Consider the following 25,870-nt stretch of genomic DNA (forward strand, 5'->3'; position numbering starts at 1 on the left):
TCCTGGTCAAAACCAAAAAGCTCCGAAATAAGTTATAGTCGAATTGGAAAACCCCATATATTCAACAGCATATACTCATTTTTGAGCAAAATGCATCGTCTCAAAAGTGATGTGGAGAGAGATGTTCGTTGGCTACCGGTTGGATTCGAACTAAAGACCTATGGATAGCAGTAAAATGCTCTAACTACTATACAGCACCTGACCAAATTATCAGACGCACTATAAGATTCTATGTAAAATCTTAATTACCAGGTGATATTATACAGCTTTATTGTTTTTACGCGATTGAAACCGGTTTGTACTTGTTTTTGTTCGTGTCTAAATTGGTGAAATTAGACGATATATAATTATAATACAAATTCGACAAATTGGATAAATTAGACGATAAATGTAGAATATTTATTATATTAGGTATTACATTAGTATATTATAATAATTAGTCCAAATTATTAGATGCACTGTAGTGTTTTTATTATTGTATGTTTCGCACGAGTTTATATGCAATACTCTTATATTTAAACATAAATGTAATGGATTTATATAAAGGAGATTTTTTACATACTTCCCATTTGTACTTATTTTTAACGTTTTGCATTACAATGTTAACCAATTAATACATGAACATAAACAAGTGTAAACCAGTCTCAGCCGAGCAAAAGAACTAAAGTTGTAGAATATCATCTGATAATTAAGAGTTTACATAGAATCTCACAGTGCGTCTAATAATTTGGCCAGGGACTGTAGTTCCACACCCCAGTCCAGGGCGAGTTAGGAAATTTTTTATAGTGGCCACCGTACTGATACATCATGAAATACATTTTATTCGCTTAAAAACTTTGCGAAATAAGCGAAAAGTTATTTTAAAATTATTATTTTCCTGCTATCTTTACCATATTCATTTTTCCAAATTACAACCCTTTGTACCATTGAAATTTCAAGTTAGTCTTTCATGTTGCCCCTGAATAACTCTCCCTGGGCTGGGGTGCATAGCCATGGTTGTTAGAGCATTCTACTTCTTTAGGTGAATCCTCATTCGAAATTATGCTGCTTTCATTTTGAATACATACAAATTACATACAAATTAGACTCTTATTAGTTTCGAAGCTATTTTGGCAAATTTTTGATCAATTTTGAGAAACCCTTTACTACAGTGTTATAATCCCCCTTTTTGGCTAAGGAGGTAGAAATAACTCAAATCTACTAAACTCACTGTATTAGCTTTACATTTTTTTTTTCTAATTTAAAAGTACATAAAAAATCTAGCCGATGGATAATAAGTTACACTTAAAAGATAGTAAGTATTCATTTCATGCAAAAATCTTAACAATGCAGTTTAGTTTTAAATTATTATATGCAATTTATTGCTATTGAATCTTCTCACATTTATAAAATAAACTTTTTTAATATTTCACTTATTTTTCAGACAATAATGTCAATGCTGACTTTCATAAAAGTTCACTTCTAATCAGCATAAAACGAAAACAAACTTCGTTTCAAGAACTTAAAGTATAGATGTGCATCCAGTAAAGAAATAGAAAAGAATACTTTTTAGATTAGCATTTGAAAAGAAATAAAACCCCCGCCAAAAATGTTGCATCATCGAAAATTGCGCAGTGGCCGGGTCATGCGCGATATCTTTTGCTTTGAAGCAGGTCAGATAATATTATTTGAGGGAAAGTTCTCATGTAAGTATTTCCTCTTCTCGAGCAGCCTCTTATTTCATAGATTTTATTTGGAACGTTTCAAATTTATTCAATTAGATCCTATATGTTGATAATTAGTTTATTATGTAATTTAAAAAAAAAAGAAACGATTAAAAATAAAACTTCTATAAAATTTTTTAGTCTGTAATACATTTCAGCTATTTCGCTTCAAACTTTTTTATTCCGTTTTAATATTTCTATGCATACATAGAAATAATTTTAGAAGCAATGAAAGTAAAAATAAACTTTTACCTAAATTTAGATACTTTTGAAATTTGCTTGTACGTTTTTCGTTTGTTAAGGAAGAAAGAACTGATACTTACAACAATAAAATTGGAAGTAATCGCTTTTTCAGTCGAAATTTATCTCCTACTTTCTCAATACATTTTTTTTCTCAAAATTTTTAACAAATTTTATTCACAAAATTTAATACCTCAAATACCTAGATGCTTTATTAATAATAAAGCATTTTACCAGAAGATAGTAAGCATTATATGCATCCATAGCGCAATGTACTGTTGACATTTTCGGTTTTCTTGATCAATTAAAATTGATTAAATTTGTATCGATGCTTATAAATAGTTATAAATTGTGAGTTACACTCATGTTTAAAAATGTCCTTAAGAGATTTACATTTCATATTATACTCATGTTTATATTTATGTTCTTAAGAGATTTGTATTATGTCCTTAAGAAAAGTTGGCCATATCCGAAATCGATTTTTTTAAACCGTAAGATGCGTTTTTTTACTTCTAAGTGTATTTTAATTTTTTAATATTGTATTTTTAAAAAAGGCACAGACTATTTTAATTTAATAGAGGAGAAGTTTTATACCAAATAATTAGGTATTTAATAATTATGAATATTCTAAAGCGTTGTGCGTATTAGCATTTATAAAATAGTGACATATCTGTGGTGGAAAAAATCACTGTGAAAATTTGCATTAATTTATGTGAGTAGCTTAAAAAAAATAAAGTGTCTCCTTTTGTTTCATGATAAATACAAAAGTAAAATGAATAACACATTGTTGAAAATTTTGAAGAAAAAAAAGTTTATATTTTTAGATTGATTGTTATTATAATAGAGCAGCTATATATACATATATATATATCAAAAGAGGAGAGCTTAACACAGACTTAGACTTTTGAGCTCTGACAACAATTAAGTTTACTTTTAATTCATCATAAAAATTTCGGAATTAGTGACATCAATTGATGAAAAAATTTTCTACTAATAAATTTAAAAAAATACTTACTAAAAGGACCAATTCTTAACATTCATTGTGTTGATTGAGAGAATATTTACAAAGAAATAATAATTGTGTCCAGATATTTACAAATAAAAATGAGGGTTTAAATAGAAAGGTGAATATTCTTAACAAATTGCAGCAATTAATGCTACAATGCGATTTTAAAAAAAACAATTTATTGATTATTGCACGTTCAAAGAAGTAATGTACAAAACCACGTTATTGTTTTAAAAATATATATTAAAGTAAGTATCCAACCTTAAACTAATTTTTTATGTATGTAAGTATTTTATTGCGTGCTTATGAAATATTTCTGTATCAAAGCGCCGTTTTTTTACACGTAAAATATATGGTTGTCTAAAAAACATAACGTACGGAACGAGGATAGTTTCTTTCATCAATAAGTTATTGTTTAGAAAAATCTGGTGTGCTAAAAGTTTATGAAAAAGTCATTTTAGTTTAAATTTTATTTAATAGAAAAACATATCGCATAAATTATGAATATTCATTGTATATAAGATAAATATCAGTCGAAATTCAAAATTATTCGATGTTAACGTTATCGCTCACACCTTTTAAGAAGTCAAAAATTATTATATTTTACGCATATTATCTGCCTAAATTAAAATTATAATAAAAATTTAAATTGTAACTAATTCAATAAAGAAAATATAATTTGCTTATAAAAGCATGCAAATCTTTTTGAATAAGTAGAATTTTGTTTAAACTTTCCATATGCGAATACATATTATATTTTAAAATATTTATAAAACATAACTGCTTACTCATTTGAAATAAAATAAGACATTTATTGAATGAGATTAATATGTATTTTAAACAAAAAAATATATTTATTTCAGAGCATATCATATTTTCTTACAATAAAAAAAATCGAGATCTCTCAAGAACTCTTATTAAGAAAGTCACTTACTTAGATTTTTATTCATTACTTTTCAAAAAATTAGCTTAATCATTATAAGTTTTAAAGACTTAAAATTTAACACATTTCTTTTTAATAGTAAATTTTCTAATAAACTTTATGTTATTGTTTTAAATAACGTAAATCTATTGAATATACGATGGAAAATATTGTATATTAAATGTACTTTTCTATTCCAATTGAATTTATACTTTAACGATTTGTTAAATTTTAAATGGTGTTTTAAGTTTTTTGTACAGGTTGAAAAACAAATGAGGAAATAATGCTTCAATACTCATTAACTTGTTAAATTGTTTCTTTTTAACATAACTTCTCTATTATTAGTTGTAAAATGCCCATAATATCTTTCTTAAATTTCTCAAATAGTTAAAAAAACAAAGGAAATTTTTTTTTCTCCCGGAATAATGCAAATATTACACATAATAAATAAACTCAATAGCAGAATTTACATTAGAGGTGGGATTTTTATATTACTGGTTATTTTAAATTAGGGATGAAAACCAGTTTGATCACTTGGAGGTGATTCTTCATTGTTTTCTGCAGCATGTTTTTGCAGTTTTCAATCCTGACTAATGATTTCTTATAATTCGATTGTGCTTGAATTTTAACGTGGTTATTTTCGGAAAGGATCGGTGGTATCAGGAGTATATCTTTTTGTTCTAATTTTGCAAACTTTTTTGTTTATTTATATTCTCATTCATGCATCTTAGCTTTCCTTAAATTTTATCAAAATTTAAAATCACTTATTTCCACTGTTTTATTTGTGAAATTTGAAATTGGTTGCGCTTTACTAATCCCAATCTACTTCAAAAAAGTGTAGGATAAAAATCTGGCTATGTATTGAATAATGAAGTAGAGGTTATATAATTTGATTACAATTTAAAGTATGAGTCCATTTTCAATCTAAATTCCAACCATGGTTAAATGTTTTTTTAATGTTTGGGTTGATTTCAAATTTTTAGGGAAATTTTGATTTCATAACATTTCAAGAAATTTTCGTAACATTTTGAGTGATAGCCGTTAATTTATACGACTAGCTCCCTTTTCTGAGAAAAAAGTTCAGTGCCCGTAATTCCAAGGAATTTCAGAAAAATTTATTGGATTGATCGTTAAATTAAATGTTCATGTCTTTTCTTTGAGAAAAAATCCCAAAAGTAAAAATACCCTCCTAAAAATTTTTCTTCAATGTGAGCAGGTACTATTGGTTGTCTGAAATCATGTTAATAAAAAAATACATAAAATACTTATTTGGCATTTTCATAATTATTTATAATTCTAGATCATCAAAATATTCTGAGAAAGTCTTCTTCATATTTTAAATTTTGAGTACAGGTTATACAGGGTGTCCCAAAAGGTCGTTTACAAACTTAACATGCTGGTCTGTCATATCATGATGACCAAGATTTACATAGGAACTTGTGTCCGAAAATTAAAACTGCGACCACTAGAGGGCGATAATTGCACGAAAACGGGAGAGTGGGAAAAACAATCATTTCAGGCGTGGACGTTGAAGGAGAAGGATGAATGAGTTTAGTAACGCAGAAATGGCCGACATGCATTACGTATAAGGCGCCGCTGATGGAAATGAACGAGCCGCGGCACGGACGTACCTTGAGCGCTTCCCAAACAGACGTCAGCCAAGTCATGTTTTGTTTGGACGATTGCACCGCAGATTATGTGAATCAGGTGCTTTCGTAGCACGTAGCCACATCGGTCGAGAACGTGCTACACGCACACCTGTCGTAGAGGAAACCGTGCTACAGGAGTATGCCATCAACCCGCAAAGAAGTCTCCGAGAAGGTGAACGTGTCTTGGGTGTAGCTCGTTCCACCATAATGCGCATACTGCACGATGACATGCAACACCCTTACCACTTCCAAAAAGTACAGGCATTGTGCGCTGACGATTATCCCAAACGCATTGCATTCTCACGCTGGTATTTGCAACAGCGGGTCGCACAGCCAGATTTTCCATCATGGATTTTGTTTTCTGATGAATCCTGCTTTACACGGGATGGTGTCGTGAACCTGCACAACATGCACGTATGGGCGCATGAAAACCCAAGATGTACACGTGCCCATGCACATCAACAACGTTTCAGCGTAAACGTTTGGGCTGGTATTATCGGTGACATGTTGATTGGCCCTTACCTTCTACCTGAACGCCTCGACGGAAATACCTATCGCATTTTTTTAGAAAGAGTTTTGCCGGATCTGATGGGTGACGTTCCAGCCGCTACACGCCGAAACATCTGGTTTCAGCATGATGGAGCGCCTGCCCACTTTAGCTACGCTGTTCGAGAATACCTCGATAGGATTTATCCTAATCGCTGGATCGGTAGAGGCGGACCAGTCCCATGGCCGCCGCGATCCCCCGACCTGACTCCCCTGGATTTCTACCTGTGGGGACACATGAAGTCCATAGTGTACGAGACACCTGTAACATCGGACATGGATCTTATCGCCAGGATCGCGGAAGCGGCAGCACGTGTCCGTGACACTCCTGGCCAATTTGAACGGGTTCGTGAATCCATGCGCCGACGCTGTGAAACGTGCATTGTGGCGAATGGAAGGAATTTTGAGCATTTGCTGTGATGTAATGATGTTTTATAATAAAAATCATATTAACACCGCCATCGATATCATTTTTTTCTCCTCATCCAAACCTGCACTTATCGCCCTCTACCGGTCTCAGTTTTAATTTTCGGACACAAGTTCCTATGTAAATCTTGTTCATCATGATATGACAGACCAGCATGTTAAGTTTGTAAACGACCTTTTGGGACACCCTGTATAAATAAAATAGTTATGGTTAAATAATTCTGTATTTCAGAAATAATTAATTTCAATAAATTTCTATTCATTGCTTTTTATCTTCGTTTTTACTTTTGCCTTAAAGAATATTACTTTTATAATAAGTTATGATGAAAAAAAGATTAGAATAAAATATAAATTGATAGAACGTGCAATTTTTCATTTAAAGGCATTCTGAACTAAAACTAATTTTAACTATTTGTTAATTTACGATCCGTTACAATATTCTCTTAGAAACAAATTTGCAGTTAGACCTGGATTTTTATTGTCATGATGGCGTACCGGGGTTAAATCTAATTTTACGCTTGTAAATGAAAAAATTCTTGTGGGTTATCGAACTTTTTACAGGGATGACTTTTTTTTCTTTTAGAACTTAATAATTTGTTCGCTTAAATTTTCTTTCAATCAATATTGGTTGAGTGAGAAATATTAGGTTTGTTTTGAAAGGCAATTATTTTCAAAATTACTCATCAGTACCATTTTTTAATGATTCAGTATTTGTAAAAAGAGATTTTGAAAAACAATCTTAAGCTGTAAAAATACTTTTAATGACATATTTTTCATAAGTGTGTTATAAAAAAATTCCAATTTATTTTTCATAAGAGTATTATAAATTTTATGTTGCCTGATATTTTTTTCCAAATTTTACTTAATTTAGCCATGTAAATCTTACCCGATACAAAGTAATTATTTCAATTATATTTTAGTTAGGATGTCTTCAATCTAAACATCTTGGTAGGGAAAAAAATTCATAGTATATAATTGTCAGGCCTGTTATCTTTTAAAATTTAATGTTTGTTGTAAAGGGAGAAATGGTACATTTATTTAAGAAAAAGAATTTAAAAGAGCGAAAAATTTAACTTAAAATAAATTTAAAGCAAAAACAAATTAACCATTTATATAACTGTGAAGTAAATTTAAAATAATTACGCAAACCTTCAAATTTTTTAAAATAAAATAATAATTCTCCAACTAAAGAAATCTAAGCAATAATGATAATAAACAGTGTTAAAAAGCAATGATTTTGTAATAATTAAATGTTTAGTAAGGCAGCCAAAAATAATGGGAGAAAAGAAATAAAAAGTAATAAATGACAGCCAAAAACAAAGTGAGAAAAGCAATAAGAAGCCATAAAGACAATCAAAAACAATGTAAGGTAATCAATAGAATTTAATCAACTGAAGTAGAAGTTAAACTATGCAAATAATATAAACCATACAATAAATTAAATCATGCAATTAAATAATAGGAAAGTAAAGATTTACAACACTAAACATTCAGCTCCCTTAGAAACACTCATATCTTAAACAAAGTTGGTCAAGTTTCGGTAAAAATAGCTCGGGATTAAATGAAAGACTTAAAAAAAAAAANAAAAAAAAAAAAAAAAAAAAAAAAAAAAAAAAAAAAAAAAAAAAAAAAAAAAAAAAAACGAAATTCGGCAAAATAAAAATCATGTTTTATGATTTAAGATACTTTGTGATCAAAAGAAGATAGAAATTGCTGTTTGGAAATAAAGTTTTGAGAAAATTCTTTCTTTCTCTCTTGGCCTATTGTGCTAGATAGGACGTTTTCATCGACAATTGATATAGAACGTTTACATCGGCAATTGATATAGAACTTTGAAAAAATAATCTTGATATTATATTTTTCGAGCTTTTGAATCCTCTCATAATAACAATGCCAGAGTATTTCAGCAAAAATATAAATATCAACAAATATAAAAGCATAAAGTATGAACATATATAAAGTGTAAACATAATATGAAATATAAAAATAAGTACGACTTATAATTTTTACATAATATAACTGCGAATCTATTTTTATGATATTCCTAAATAAATACCTTCAGTCAATGGAATAATGCTGAAAAATGTAAACGGAAAAACTCTTACTTATATTTTTATTATTATATCATTATTTACTGTTATTTTTCTGCTTAAAGTAGCAACTAACAAAAGAAAATATACAAATAAAATTTGGTTAAACTGTCATTCGTGTTTGAAATATTTTATTGCATCAAGTATAATATCCAAAATAACGAAGCGTTAAAAATAATTATTCACTTAACTTTGTTTCATAAATATTCTAACTGCATGGACTACATTTTGCTAAAAAATTAACGCATATAACTTATTTTGAATGTGAATAGTTTTCAGATGTGATAATAAAGTATATACATTTAATTAATCAATATTGAATCATAAATATAATTTATAAATTTTTTCATGAGCGTTACCGAGAATCATTACATCAAGGATACGAAATGGAATTACACACATAAAAGAAATTCTCAAATGTACTAAGTACCAGTTAAAAGAATAATTATTTAATTATTTTGATCTCTTTCTTGTTATTAACTTTAAGGAAATTTCCTTCATTTGTCTGAAATATTAAAGGAAAGATTTCTAATGATTGCATAATCTAATACCAACGACGGCCAAGTTTTTTCTAAACATTAAATTCTGAGTGATGTTTAAACGAAGAAAATGACACAAAACTTTATCTTTGCTCAAATAAACATTGTAAAATTTATGTATAATCAAGCAGAATGAAAATGCGAGATTAGTCAGATGAATATAACACGAGAGCCCGCTACCAAGTAATAAATGGATTAATCAATTGAATTAACATCAGTTTTACGAATATAGGTCTATACTTTCAACTTAAAAATTAATACTTCGAAAAAAGTATACATTTGCAATTGATAGATAATTCAAACAATTCATCTAGATGTCAATTTCTTAAGATTACTTGCCTCTTTGTAAGTTCAAAGAGCCTTTCATCTCTTGAGAGGGTCGATAAGATAAGTACTAAGGGGGATCAGTTAACCACTGTACCTCAGACCCCAAGATCAAGAAAGACATGGGCAAAGTAGGCCCTCAATGGCGACTATGTTTAGTTTAGTTTAAGAGTTTTGCTAAACTCAATATATTAAAATAAAATTGATACTTAATGCCTCTTTAATTTCATAATGCATTCATTTGAAGTACTAAATTCTTAAGGGTGCTAAGCACGAAATATATTTTTATAATTATATTAATGTGTACATTTTTGTTTGATTTTTGACAGGAATTCTAAAAAATATATGTTAAAGATGGAGATTATGAAACACTTTGTTTGCGTTAATTTAATAGCTTTTCAATAATTTCTCTTTTTTTATTTTCAATTTCAGAAATAATCGTAACCTAACAATAACAAAGTGACTAAAAAATATTTTTCGTTAACAAGTTTTAAAAGTAAGCTGCACCAAAATGTTTATGTGTAACATAAGAAGCTTCTAAACAAAATACTTCTCTCTAAATTCCTCATTTAATCACAAAGACTACGCTTTATTTTAATAAACGATAAATAAAAGGATGGACAGTTCTTTAAAAGGGAAATTCTCAACAAAACAAAAAATAAAATCAGAAATTCGTAAAATGTTTTTGCAACGACGCGCATAGGAATGAAATAAACAGTTTTCAAAATGTTTGTTCTATAAAGAATTTTTTTTCTCCATAGTCATAAACACTCGAATTAACAGCATTCTTCATTTTTTATTTTGCACTACCTAATTATTAAAGCTCTCCTTTATCACTCTGAGAAATTCCTTCTTCGAGAATTAATTTTTTTCATGCAAATGCTTTTAAATATACTTCTTTATTTCCGACTCGAATGAAAGGAATAATAAGAATAAAGTGTTTAGCTTGTTCAAATATATTATTTATTTTCAATAACATATTTATAAGAATATTTTTTTCTTAAAAAAAATCAGATATTTTCAACTTTTCGTAACATTACAGGTATCCTTAAATTTAACAGATTTTTTTAATAAAATTTACAGACAAAAAAACGCAAGAAATTTTTCTATTAATTTCACTAAAATGAATAATTATGAAACCGTTATGCAAGTCTTATCCAAGAGTGGCAGAAAAGCCATTCTATTTGCTTCGATTTATCTTCGGGTTTCTGATTTACCTTATAAATGAAAGAAATAGATAGGAAGTGATCCATGTTTTCAATTTGCCACTTTGTGCATCCAGGAATTCGTAGGCATCCCATTACACAAAGAATAATAACACCCTGGTTTGCTAAACTAATATTTATTTTAGCTGTTGAAGTATTAATTTCACTAAAATGAATAATCATGAAACCGTTATGCAAGTCTTATCCAAGAGTGGCAGAAAAGCCATTCTATTTGTTTCGATTTATCTTCGGGTTTCTGATTTATCTTATAAATGAAAGAAATAGATAGGAAGTGATCCATGTTTTCAATTTGCCACTTTGTGCATCCAGGAATTCGTAGGCATCCCATTACACAAAGAATAATAACACCCTGGTTTGATAAACTAATATTTATTTTAGCTGTTGAAGTATTAATTTCACTAAAATAATTTGTTTATTAACAGAAGAAAACTATGTGATATCAACATTTTATAAGCTTTTGTTGTTTAATTTTTAAAATATGTTAAGAAATAATGAAAATCTGAATAAATATGGAAGATATATTTTGCGAGATATTGCAAGGGGAATAAGCTTCTTACAATACTGAAAAAAGGGAAATAGATTAATATAGGTGAAGAACTACTTTTCTATTATGCTTTATTCAGCATATTTAGTTCCAGAAAAACTTTTTCATTTTCCTAATATTAACTATTGACATTTTTTTATATTATTTTATTTATATTATATTACATTTTTTATATTATTTTATTTATATTATATTATATTTTTTTATATTATAATAAATGTAAAAAATATATTTGTGAGTTTTTGCAGGGGGAATAAGCATCTTGCAATATTGAAAATGTGAAATAGACTAAAATAGATAGAGAACCATTATTCTATTGTGTTTTTTCTGTATATTTAATTCCAGAAAATCTTTTTTATTTTCCTAATATTAACTTCCTTATAGCTCTTTAAAGGGCACTTCTAATAAGAGTTCAGATTTATTTCTAACTTGTATGTTAGACGAACATTGATAAACACCTTTCATAAAACTGAAACCAAGAAAATGTCTTTCGGTTTGTCAGACAATAAGGAAAATCGGATGAAAAGCCGAACAATTTCTCTTGAAGATTAAGTTATAAAATAATAACACAGTGTATAACAGATAATGTATATCAATGTATAACATAATAATGTATAACAGATATAATAAGTAAATGAACAATATTTCTTGAAAAAGAAAAATATTACTTTTTAAACCTATTTCTTTTATGTATTTTATTTCAGATAATCCTGTTTGAAAACGTTAAATATACATTTCAAACAGGATTAAATTCAAAAGGAAAAATATTTATTTTGAAAATGTTTAGAAATATAATCCAGTAAAATATAAATAAGCAAACTTTTTTCCATCTATTTTCCAGAAAGAAAAAAAAAGAAAAAAATTATAATAAAATGTTCACCTATCATTTATTGGGGAAAAAAAGATTAAGAAATAATTTCAATAAATAAATAAATAATTTCTTTCAGATCCTGGTGTCCGCTATTTATGTATCTGATTTGCGGAGAAATTTTCAAACATTATGTGAATGTAGTAAAAAAAACACTCTCATTTTATTAAAGATTTAAAATAAAATATAGGTTGTAATACTCGAAACGATAAATTATATGACTGTTATTTTTTAACAACTTAATATTTAATGACGAAATATATGCTGACATCTGATGTCTTATATCCGTCGTTGAACAGCCGACCCAATTTTGGGTTCACGACTACTAATGTTCAACTCCGTAGCCTTGCAATTTTGAACGCAATCCAGAAGACAAGGAAACTCCTGCATCAGTACTCCCAGAGGTATGATTTGTTATGGGAACATGGAGGACTTTGTGACTCCACAGATTTATCTTGCATCAGTGCATAGCCTGGTTGGTAGGGCACTGGGCCCATGTCCAAGAGGTCGTCGCCCCTTCGGCCGAAGAATCTCCATGTAGTAAATGGTGACATCTGATGTCTAACGAAAAAGGAATGCTCTTTTTTTTTCTATTTCTAATCAAAGAGAAAAAATTAAAATGACTTGCGAATAATAGAAAGCAAAGCGCCCTGATGAATAAAAGATTTTAGAAGACCAATTTTTAAAAAAGAAAAAAAAATTTTTTGAACATTAGTTATAATGACAACACTGAATAGCCTCTTGAAGGCATTTTGTAAAACAAGTTCTATAATAAAAAAGTTGATAATACGTAGTCAAATATAAGTCACTTTATCGAATTACTGTTTTTCTCGGGACACTTTCAAATTTATAGGCTTTAATAATTTACATAATGTAATAAAACATTAATACTAGCCATAAAACTTCTCTAGAAATCATCTCGAAAATTTCAGCAAAAAAAAAAACTCTTTTTCTTGTTCAAATGGAAAAAGAAAAGAAAAGTAAACTAAATTTGAATTTTATGAGCAAAAAACTATCAAAATTTAAATTGTATTCAAAATTTTAAAAAATCTCTTTCTGCAATTTTATTTACAAAAATATCATATTTATTGAATACATATTAATACTGCGAACATAATGAAAAACAGCTTGTTGCCGGAAAGAAAAAAAGCTAAATTATTATCCGAATGTTAGCAGCATTGATATTTTATGACTGATTTACAAATTATATGTGGGATATGAGGGATCATTACGAGTGGGATCATTTTATGTGGGACAATGGGTGGTATTATCAATCAGGCCTTTCAGTGTATTGATGAGAAATAATAAAAATGCATTGTTATGCATGATTTTTTAAAAAGAAATCTTCAATTTACCTTTTACAACATTGCATTTAATTTTCAAGCATTACACTTCCTGAAGCAAAGCAACAAAAATAATATATAAAGTGACTGAAAATATCAAACAACTATGGTAACAAAAGTATGAAAAAAAATTACGTAAAATTATTATTCAAAGTAAGAAAATTTTTTAATATAAAGTTAAAGATACTATTATGTCTTATAAAATATTATTAATAATAAAATATTATAAATATCTTATAAAATGTACTATGTCTTTCAATATCTTTGTAATTGCATAAAGATTTTATAGTCCATACAATTAAAATCCTTGCAAAAGTGTTACACCGCCTAAGGAGCATATGCAAGAGTGAAAAACATTAATATTGAGTATAACGATAATATTTTTATTTTGGAAGTATATGGGTTCTTCAAAGCATAAATGAAGTTTTACAAACTCTCCCGCAAAAATATAGCTTTAATTTTTTAAACGCACCATATTACTACGAAAAACGAACATTGGAATTCATGTAACTTCAACTCAAATTTAAGCTGTAAATTGTTTCACTGCCTGAAGAGCATTAATGAGGAGAAAGCAAATACTGTGCATAACGCATAGAAGTATATGGAACCCATATAAGTATATTGGTTCCTCAAAGCATAAATGAAGTTTTACAAACTATCCACAAAAATATAGCTTTAATTTTTTAAAGGCACCATATTACTACGAAAAACGAGCATTCGAATTCATGTAACTTCAACTCAAATTTAAGCTGTAAATTGTTTCACTGCCTAAAGAGCAATAATGAGGAGAAAGCAAATATTGTGCATAACGCATATAAGTATATGGAACCCATATAAGTACATTGGTTCCTCAAAGCATAAATGAAGTTTTACAAACTATCCCGCAAAAATATAGCTTTAATTTTTTAAACGCACCATATTACTACGAAAAACGAACATTGGAATTCATGTAACTTCAACTCAAATTTAAGCTGTAAATTGTTTCACTGCCTGAAGAGCATTAATGAGGAGAAAGCAAATATTGTGCATAACGCATAGAAGTATATGGAATCCATATAAGTATATTGGTTCTTCAAAGCATAAATGAAGTCTTACAAACTATCCCGCAAAAATATAGCTTTAATTTTTTAAACGCACCCTATTACTACGAAAAACGAACATTGGAATTCATGTAACTTCAACTCAAACTTAAGCTTTAAAAGTGTTTCACTGCCTGAAGAGCATTAATGAGGAGAAAGCAAATATTGTGCATAACGCATATAAGTATATGGAATCCATATAAGTATATTGGTTCCTCAAAGCATAAATGAAGTCTTACAAACTATCCCGCAAAAATATAGCTTAATTTTTTAAACGCACCATATTACTACGAAAAACGAACATTCGAATTCATGTAACTTCAACTCAAATTTAAGCTGTAAAAGTGTTTCACTGCTTGAAGAGCATTAGTGAGGAGAAAACAAATATTGTGCTGAATGATATAATTTTCATTCAAAGAGGGAATTAGTTTCCTAAAATTTTGTACGTTCCGTAAACTTCCTTTAATTTTTTAGACGCACGATGCGATAAAGAATATTTATGTTCATGTAATTTAAACTCGAAAGTGTTTCACTGTCAAAAGTTTTAAAAAAGATATACTTTTTTTTATTTTTAGATATGTGATCATCATTATTATTTAAAAAATAATAATATATAATGATCTTTTAAATTTTTGCATATTTTTCTATATATCTGAAACATTTTAGAATATTAAAAATAGTGTTAATATAAAATTATAAAGATCATTTATAGAAGGATAATTCCATAAGTTTTTTTTTAAAAAAATTAATAACTCTCTTTTATTTTTTTTTCTTACTTAGTATAATTAAAATAGAAAAAAATTGGAATTGTAAAGAATACAAATTTCACATTATTCTAAACTGTGTTACCTTCCAAATTTATATCGAAATTGGTCTATTATTCTAAATCGCCAATACTCAAAAATGTCGTATTTCTTCAAATTTTTAAACATTCATTATATAAATACCATTAAAGAAATTATTACTGTGGATGAACACTAACACTGGAAAACACCTTTTTTTTATGGTTAATAAATCATTCCAATTTTTGATGAAACACTTACACCCTCGAATAGTAATTCAATATCACAGCACACGTGCACATGCGAATAATATTCACTTGAGATCGCAGACTGAACTTTTATCAACCCTCAATGAGACCGACCGCCAGCATGACACCGGCTGTAAATCCGCAGAAGGCTTTCCATGACTCTTGATTCGGACAGGGTGGGTGAAACTGAACAACAAAATCCAATCTCCAGCGGTAATTCCCATAGCAGCAACGGTAGAGGCAACTTCTGGACCCATGACAGAGAAAGTCCCAAGAATCTCTTCTTTTAATTTCTTTTAGCATCAGATTCTTTTAGTCAGGATTAAAAAGAATAATATCTGTTTCACGAGCAATGTCAGTTCAACATTCAGACATCAATGTCAATTCAGCATCAATTTCATCATTCAGTCAATTGTATTTTTATTTTAATTTTTGAATTATATTTAGAAGAAGCATTTTAGCATTTATTATTATCCTGCGTCCGTTTCATCAGTTCTAAACATCCTGCTCGGCTTGTAAAATGATGCAGTCAGACCGAGCAGAAAAACAGACCCAGGATTTTAATGAAAGGAATAGAATTGTATTACGTCATTCTTTGTTGAGTGGCGAGGGAAAAGTGCAGTGTATTTCATGAGCAATCAGTCTTCCTGGTAGGGAAAATCTTGCAAAAAATTTAAAAATGTTTCTATTTAGGGAAAAGAGGGAAATCTTAGAAATTACTATTGATTTATGAACTAAGTCGAGTGATTCTCACGGAGATTAAAGGGAAAAATGTCTTTATTTAAATTTATGCATACTTGGGCCAAAAATAGATTTAAGAACAAGATGTGGCTTTTAAAAGTGTGAGAAAGCATTTCGATTTGAATAATAAATTAGGAGTTGTTTTATAGCGAAGAAACTAACATAAAAAGATTAATAGAAGCTTTTTATGTTTGCTGCATGCTACACATACATACACACACACACACACAGATATATATACATATAGAGAGAGAGAGCATAATAAAGGCAAACACGATAAAAAGTAAAGGGCACAATGGGCTATTGCTGACTGTTTGGGAAACATCCCTCAGGATGATCCGAAGACATGCCATCACAATTTTAATCCTCTGCGGAGNATTTATTTAATTCTCGGATATATATATATATATATTTAGGGCCTGCGCTAAGGATTTCAAATTACTTGCCAGTAAATTAGCCAAATATCAAAAGTATTCGCCAATTTTCGAATGTCATTGCCAAATGCTAATCTTAATAATTTTTTATAATGAAATTTTTTTTCCATAGAAAGCTATTTTACGGTAGTTTGGTTCAGGCTTATATTATTTGAACCCAATTCTAATTGGTTATACGGTGCATCTACCGAACATTACAGAATACGAATAAAAAATACTGATTTGTTTAGAGAAATTTATTTTGACTTAATTTTGAGGATTGGGTAAAATATATATTTTTCTTTCCAGTGGAAAAATAATTCTCCAATACTTTTACCAAAACATAATTTTATGAGCAAAATTTACGATTTTATCGCATTTAGCGAGGTGGCGAATGCTTTACTTGGGCCCTGGAGAGAGAGCAAAGAATTGAATATTAAATCTAATCCATAAATCGAGATTATATCCAACTCGCCTTTACCACATAGTGTAATATTATTGATTTAATTATCTTAGAATTTGTGATAATGTGTTATGAGATCCTTAGTGTCATGGGAAATTGATCAGTCCAACGTTACTAAGATCTATTAATATTTAAAATGTTAAGATTTGAAAGCACAAAGATTGTAGTTTTATAGTATTGCCTTTGATTGCAGAAAATAGATACAAGAACATGAATATTAAAATAGGATTTTATTTAGGTAAGGGCCTAAGAATTAGAGCTTACATTCTGTCTGCTAGATTGAGACAGAAAGGGTTTGACCTAGGAGAGTGTTTATATCTTTCTAGACAATATATGTAAATATCATTATACATATATAAATCGTAGTAACGTGGAACTGATCAATTTCCAATGACACTTAAGATCACATCATTCCATTTTCCAATATATATATATATTTGTGTATGAATAGTTTGATACATACATTAAATTTTTTTTTACCTCAAGAAAATAATCTTCTAAAATTTTCACTTTAATTCAATGAAGTGTGTCTTAATTATTTATATTTAATCCAATAACAATATAAATATCGATTTTTTCTTTAGTGTTGCGCTGATGCAGAAAATGAATCTTACTCTGTAAGAAGAAAAGCTTCTAAGAAAGGGGATCTTAATATTTCTTTGACAATGTTCACAATTCATGTGAGTTTTTGAATTATTCATAGATATTTAATGTATCCAATAATGTATGGTTAAAAAACATATGTATACACAACTGGTCGGCTTACACGAGAAATGTAAATCAAAAAGGAAATTCATAAAAAGAGCCTCTACAATATTTCTTTGACTAATGTTTGCAGTTCATGTGAGCTTTTAACTTGTACATTCAATTCCGTCTAGCCAATCCAAATATGATTTTTAAAAAAATATCATCGATATGCTATTAGAAGAAACAGATCTTTTAATACAATAAAAGAAATACTTCAAGGGAAAGGTACCGTAATATTTCGTTAAATATTGTCTTCAGTTAATGGCAATTTTTAAATTGCATATTTTTAACTATTATGCAGATTATTATTTTTTTTCCTTTGCATCATTTTAGCATTATTATGAAAAAAAGCATGCTATCTTAATTAAAATCTCTATTCTCATAAACAATAGACAATTTTGAACTGTAAATACCAAGCAAGTCAGAAGCAACGCAGGACAAGAATAATGTAAAGGGTAAATTAATTTTTGAAAATATCAAATTTTTAAACTTTGGTTGACATAAGATAATTTTCCTCTCATTGGTTTCATTCAAATTTTTATTCTGATAGAGCAAAAAGAAAGACGTTATTTTTGGACTTTTTTCCTTGAAAAGATAAAAGCTTACTTGCTTCCCTTTTTTATTTCCTTAAGAGAAGAAAAAAAAGTGTGAGAAATAAAATTCGATTAAATTGGGGGAGCTATTTTATAAGGTTTCTATTTATACAATAGAGAAAAATTTAGACAGAGTAAAGACAGTTATAAGCAACCGGCATCGCAAAGAGCAATTTGAGGGAGGGAGGGATGATCCCACTGCAAAACTCCCTGATCCATCGTATCAACGATAAATATTGCATTTTTTAATAGCAATTATTACTCATTAAAACACATTAATCATCATTGTTAATTGTTTCTCAAAATTTTTTTTAAAAATTTAAAAATACGATAAATGATAGAATTAAACAACGAGGATCTCCTTATAAAAAGGTTTTCTAGAAAAATAATACAATGTTTCCAATGAAATGCCATATATAAAATGAAATATTTTTTTTTTAATTTTAAAAATTAGAAAATGTGATTTGAAAAACACAAAATGAGCGATGCCAGAAATTGAATGTAGAATATTGGATACACGGGAGAAATTCTAAAAAAATAGAAACATATTTAAGTGATTGTTTTTTCAAGAATGATACGCCCACAATCTAACGAGAAATATGTTTAAAAAGTATTTGAAATGCACCTTAAATAAGGGAATCAATAAATGCATTATTAAAGAGATTTTTGTATTTGAGTGAGTTATTTGTTTAAAAAGAATGTATTAAATGTAAGCTGGACGCGAGATTACATTTCGATTTTCCGTAGAGGTCGATGGGCTACCTAGACCCATTTTAGGGATCTTCCGACTTGCATCCGGTGAGGAGGGGTGTTGGAAAGGTATTTTCGTGGCGCAGTGGCGTCGATCGGCGAAACCATTAACCGTGGGTTAGAAAGTAGCAACATGAGTAGTTACGCGCCAAACAAATATATAGCTTTTTATAAAGTGCATTTACTACTATATTATCTTTACATTATCTCTCTAGTTTTAAGGATTGTATGCATAAATTATTATATGCATCATCTCAGTTAAAGAGTATCTAAGCCAATGGCTCTTTCAAAAGTAAGTTTTGCTTTTAAATAATTTGCAAAAACTTTAAAAGGTGATTTTTTTCCCTCCCACATATTTCATTTATTTGTGTGCACCGTATATATATATATATATTTATTTTTTTAAATTTGAAATTTGCATTTTCTTGTTTTTGTTTTAGAAAACGAAAGCTGATTAATTAAAAAGCGTAGCACTCCGTTAGCACAGCATTACTTTAATTTTTGTCAGTAAATTTAGTTTTTAAAATGATCGTATATGATACTTGAAAAAAAAATTTTAATACGAAAATATTATATTTTTTAATAATTTTCATTTAATTCGATGAATTTTTTAGAAGTTGTTTATGTTTCTAAAAAGGATCATGGAGTGAATTTTATAAAGTTGTTGTTATTTATAAAATGCATTATTAATTTATTAATTTTAGTCCTTTGAAACTTTTAAAAAGAACGATTACTTTATATGCATATATTTTTATCTTATATGCATACATTTTTATTTTATATACACTGAAAATAAAGTAAGATTTCAAATTATTTCATTCATTTATATTTTCCAATTTAAAAATATTTTTAATTTAATATGAAGCATTAAAAGGAAACTACATACTTTGTTTTAAAACACAAACTTTTTGTGAAAATGTTTTTATTAAATAATAAAATAAATGCATCTTTATAAAAGAGCGTACCCAGATTTCTTATTATTTTGGCTACAGAACTCTGATTTTACTAAATTCTTTCCTTTTCATGCAAAAATTACTTTCTTATTCGTATAGATATTTTTTTAAATGTTAAAAATAACATCAATTATTTAATATGTTCAGAAAATGCTAATTCGGAAAATTGAAATGCTTATTAATCTCATCTGCTTTTTCCCAAATAATAATAGCTATCGCTATATTTCTAGCAATTCGAGAAAAAAATTCTCTCACAAAACTATTTTTTTAAACTTTTCATTCTGAATAAATTTCAAAGAAAAGACTGCAAAATTTCGCTGGAATATATTCCGTTAATAATGTTTATATACTAACACATATATTTATTAAACTTGTCATGGCAATAAACGCTATAATAGAAAATATACTGTATAAAAATAAAATATTTGTGTACCGTAAAATGATACTTTAAACTTTAATAGCACTTAATTGAAACACATCAAATTAATAATAATATTTAAATATAGTCAAATGATTAATGTGTGTAGAAACAGTTCTTCATTCTCAATAATGCTTCAGAAAAATTTTAAATTTTTATTCAACATGTATTTGTGATAACAAAATTTATTTAATTCTCGGTTTGTATAATTGCTTTGTGGAAAAGAAAATTTACCTATTAATATCAGAATATTTGAAATGAACTGGAAAAGACACAGTTTTAAAGACATATTAAAGGGCGCTGAAGATGTTTAAAATAAAACACAAAAATATAACAAACAGCTTGCAAAATATAAATTAATTCTTTTAATTTTTCACACCTTCAATAAACGGAGCTTTAAAAAATGTGAATTTTAAATTCAAATATGTGAATAACTGTTCTGAAATTTTAACTGTATTCGATTTTTTTAAAGCTGTATTTTTATGCTTTCGTGCAAAGTTTCAGAAAAAAACTACACAACAAATTGATATTTTGCATTCAGAATTAACACATGCAAGTGATTATAATTTAAAGCAAGAATAGTTTACCTAATCGCTTAAAAAATTATATCAGCTACTTTTTTAGTGAAGATGTAAACTTTACTGTAATATGGCTATGAAGATATAAAATTAGTTAAATAACTTTATTTAAGTGGTTCAGAATAATGTTTAATTATTTAATATTCTGAATAACGTGCCAAAAAGCTTCAATTTTAAAAATGATCAGCCCTCCGGAATTAAGTATAAAATTTTAATATCCTTAAAATGTTAGGTAAGCGACTCACCAAAAATCTATTAAAATCTAAGAATATGAGAGATTTATAAAAGAAGTTAACTTTCAATTGTATTTACTGAAATTTTAGTAGAAAACACAGAAATTAAATATTTAATATAGCAACAAAAAAAAAGTAACTCTGTTTGAATTGAAATAAAAAAATTACAGTAACAACTAAAAGCCAACTATGTTGTCGCTCAGTAGAAATTAAAGGAAAATCTATATCTAAAAAATTCACGATTTTCATTTTTAAGACTCAATATTAAGGGGTAAATATTACACTAATTAGTAAGAAAGAAAATAAATAATGGCCTTACTTTCTTCCGTCTTTTACCCATCTTGACAGACTTAATTAATCATTCCTATGTCTTTTTAAAACAACATTCATGTGCTCATACTACATTAAATACTAAGAAAGAAAATAAACATTGGCATTTCTTTCTTCCGTCTGCTACCCATTTTGGCAGACTTAGTTAATCAATCCTATGCATTTTTGAAACAACATTCATGTCCTCATATTACATTAAATACTAAGAAAGAAAATAAACAATGGCATATATTTCTTCCGGGCTTTACCCGTCTTAACAGACTCAGTACTTATTTCGAATGTTTGACAGCTTATAACTCCATGTTGATTTTAAGGGGGTCTCGGAAACTTTGGATAAAAGTGAAAACCTTCTACTTTACGTATTTGAGCTATTCCACGGTAACTTACGTTACATTCACATAAACTTTATTGCTCTGAGAACTTAGAAGCAAACAAATAATACTAATACACGTATTAAAATGAAGTGATTTCTTAAAATTACAATCAAAACCAAAAGGAATCTAATTAAAATAATTCATATTTTTCAATTTAAACAGCGTAAAAATCTAAAATTAGTGTGGTTACCTGAATAGGAATGGCATAAATTTGCAATATGCTTGAAGGCGAAATTCTGGTCAAATGCTGCATGATTAAGATTACATGTATCATTTTTCTGACATGTCTAAATATTTTTTATACCTAGATTTAAGATTTCATTTCAAAAAATAAACTAAATATAATTTTTTAAATGGGTAACTTACGTTACAGTAATTTACGTTACGAAATTCACTTTGTTTCAAACTTTTATTTCAATAATGATCAAATGCAAATTAAGATATTTAAACAGTATAGTGCAAGGGAGAAAAAATTTACATGAAGAAAACTCAGAAACTTTTGATTTACCCACTTGATTCACACACATAACTGCAAACTTATTAAGTCCTCTGTTATTAACTAGTATAGGGGCTCAATTCTTTTCACCATGTTTTCCTTCTGGTAGAATATTTCATCTCTTTTTTTTGGCCATTTACAATAAATTCCCACAGCAGCCATTACATTTACTTTAAATTCTTGCTCTTCAACAGACATTACCACACCAGTATATAACATGTCCTCGTATCTAACCATATACCAACCTCCAGCTTTTATCCTGGGTTCATCATTTTCTTTTTCAATATCTTTCACTGAAAAAACCCTTCTGGTATACCTTCTTATAATCGGTGGATCTGCTTAATGTTTTTAATCTGTGGAGCTTTTGAGAATAGACTAGACACTCCGCTCATGCTCTAGAGACTCATCTGTTTTTTCTAAACATAAAATAAATTTCCAAAGAATTTCGAAAGATGGAACATTATGGATTTTGCTGAAGGCTTCCTAAGTCAATCCGAACTTTTCATGATTCTTACAAAAACAAACATTTCTTGGAAATTAGCTACTAAGTAGGACATGCTTTGGACGGAGCTCAAAAAATTAAGTTTTTCCAATTTTGCATTCTAGATTTTCTTCCTTCCATAAACATTTGGTGCATTTCTCGAACGGAATGAAGAAGATGCCATGCTTGTGCTTTCTTTTTGCTACCATTAGCATCTCTAATTATAACTACATCCTAAACTCCTGGTACTTGACGAAAGATTTCGTCCAATTTTGAAAACATATGAATGCCAACATCCAATTAAATAACTTGATGCAAAGATTTTCATTAAAATTAATATCTTATGGCAGTGATAATTTATTTAAGCTTTGGTATTGTAACTGGATACATTTTATCTAGTTTATATGCCAATATTCAAGAGAAATAGACTCATTTCAAATTGGTAATTTGCATTGCATGCATGTCGGTAACTTACGTTACACCCATTGAATAGTGCACAAAACAAAAAATAAATAATATTTGAAAAGAAAACTATTGCTGCTTATTTAGTGTTAGCCTCGAAGAAGGAAAAAATATTATTTTTACTATTGTATCACTTGTTCTTTTTTACACATTAAAACTTTTCCTAGTTTTTGGTGACTTGCGTTACATGCATTAATGTTCAATTTAAATTTATATAACTAAGTGAATTTAACAACAAAACTTATTTTAATACTGCACAATATTTCTATTAAGTGCAATAAACAATATTTATTTTTTTGGAACATTTTGAAATGAAAATAATGTTAAATTACTGATTTTCAAAATCTGACTATGTTCTTCACCCAAATCAGAACAAGCACATGCCAATGTTGAATGGGCTACCAACAGTATAAAACTAAATTCTCAAAAAAATATATTATAATTTAACAAACTTCAAACCTTTCTAATTCAGAAAACATCCAAAATAATGACATTATTCTTATTTAAATTTTCTAATGCTTTTCCCCTTTTTCATGGAATTGCCCATTTGACTTAAAACGCAAAATAACGCATAATTTTGTGTAACACTACAGTATAAATAGTAGTAGCTTAACAAAAAATATTTGCCTCCTCGTATCTGCAAACTCTTTAAATTTTCATTTACATTTAAAAAGTTATTCATTTCTTTTATGTAGATCCAAAGTATGTCGAGAAAAAAAAACACACAATTTTAAATGAAAACGGTGTTTGCTTGTTTTTAGCTTGGTACTTTCTTTTTTAGTCACTTCCGAAAAACGAAATTTACCCCTCATTATATTGGTATGAATGGTTTTTGTCAAAATAATTATGATGATATGTCAGTTTATATAAATTAAAATTATTAAATATTAATATAGTTATCAAATGAACAATAATATTAATTGCATGAATCGGTAATTCTTTTTAGCCTCTATTATTATTTTATAGATTGATAACAGATAAACAAATTTTACTTTTGGCATGTTTAAATCATATCTTTTACTATATATTTAAAATATGTTAGTTCTTGTGTCTTACCTTTTGCATTATTCCATATTTTCTTATGTATAAGTTTTTTGAGACACAGATCGCAAACAAAATTTAAAAAAATTGAATAAAAAAGATTTAAAACAAAGCATTTTAATCTAAAAAAATATGAGAGTATAAACAAATAATTTTGAAGTTAAATTTATTTCGTTCAGAAACTTCACTCACGTTTTATTAAAATTGTAAAAATAGAAAGTTAATGCTTTTTAATAACGTTAAAAAAGTATTTTAAAATTATAAATAATGTTAATAATGTTTCATAAAAGTGAAACAAGGTATCTAAAATCATAAACAAAGTCAGAACTGTTTCAATAAGTTAGCAGACGAGAAAAAGTTTAGCAGACGACTTTCTCAATTAGTTTGACACTTGTAAGGTTACATATAGGTTTTTATTTTGAACAATTCATTCTATTTCAACAAAACTTTCTAACTTGAGTTTATTGATTTTGTGGCGATATTAATATCAAAATGCATGATTGTTTTACTGAGTTTTAGTAAAAAGGAAATCATTACAATGAATTCTGGACAACATTCTACCTTTCGTCTAAATAAATTTATTATTCATTTATAATAAACTTATACAGTATTTATGACGACTTCACATTTAATAAGGAAAATGGAGTATTTTATAAGGTACAATATTATAAATGTAAAATATTTGATTGTTGAGGAGAGAGTTGCATTTCGGATAAGTGACAATGCCATGGAATTATTTTTATTCTTAATTATGACCTTAATCAATGAATTGCGTGAGAACAAAAGTTAACATCCAAAGCATTGAATTATTGCCTTGAAGAGAGAAAGAAAATTTCGTCACTTAAAAGTAATTTTTTTTTCATTATAAATTTTATTTCCTAGATATAAATTAACAAAACCATTCAGTTGAATTCTATTTGGTTATAAAAGAAAAAATAATTAGATATTTTAATCAAAAAAAATAATGATTGTTCATTTAGATCATCGATTATTTTGATTTTAGTTTAACGATGTGTTGATTGTACCTTGTGACATGTTCTAAAGTAAGACATTGTATATNTAGAATTCAAATCTTAAAAACTTGATGTATGAATGTACTTTAACGCCGTATTCGTACTTTATATCGATATATATATATATTGTATATATATATATATGTATATATGTCGTACTTTAGAACAAGTCTCAAGGTACAATCACCACATCGTTAAATTAACTCTGATTGATGTCTTTTGCTACAAAGGAATGTATTTTAATTTGTT

The 25,870-nt window shown here is 27.9% G+C and overlaps 1 protein-coding gene across 2 annotated transcripts in view; it reads left to right on the forward strand.

Annotated features, from left to right (window-relative positions):
- The first annotated feature begins 1,423 nt into the window (after window positions 1-1,423).
- Window positions 1,424-25,870, forward strand: part of LOC107437025 (alpha-1A adrenergic receptor-like) — a 60,797-nt gene continuing 36,350 nt past the window's right edge. Inside the window, exons 1-2 of one of the 2 annotated variants that reach the window (XM_021148720.3) lie at window positions 1,424-1,685; window positions 17,737-17,832. The gene's annotated coding sequence lies outside the window, so the exon portion shown is untranslated. Of the gene's footprint in view, window positions 1,686-17,736; window positions 17,833-19,256; window positions 19,535-25,870 lie in introns of those variants that run through there. The other variant, XM_016048889.3, reaches the window with a different exon arrangement.

This window comes from Parasteatoda tepidariorum, chromosome X1 (assembly GCF_043381705.1).
Source record: "Parasteatoda tepidariorum isolate YZ-2023 chromosome X1, CAS_Ptep_4.0, whole genome shotgun sequence".
NCBI lineage: Eukaryota > Metazoa > Arthropoda > Arachnida > Araneae > Theridiidae > Parasteatoda > Parasteatoda tepidariorum.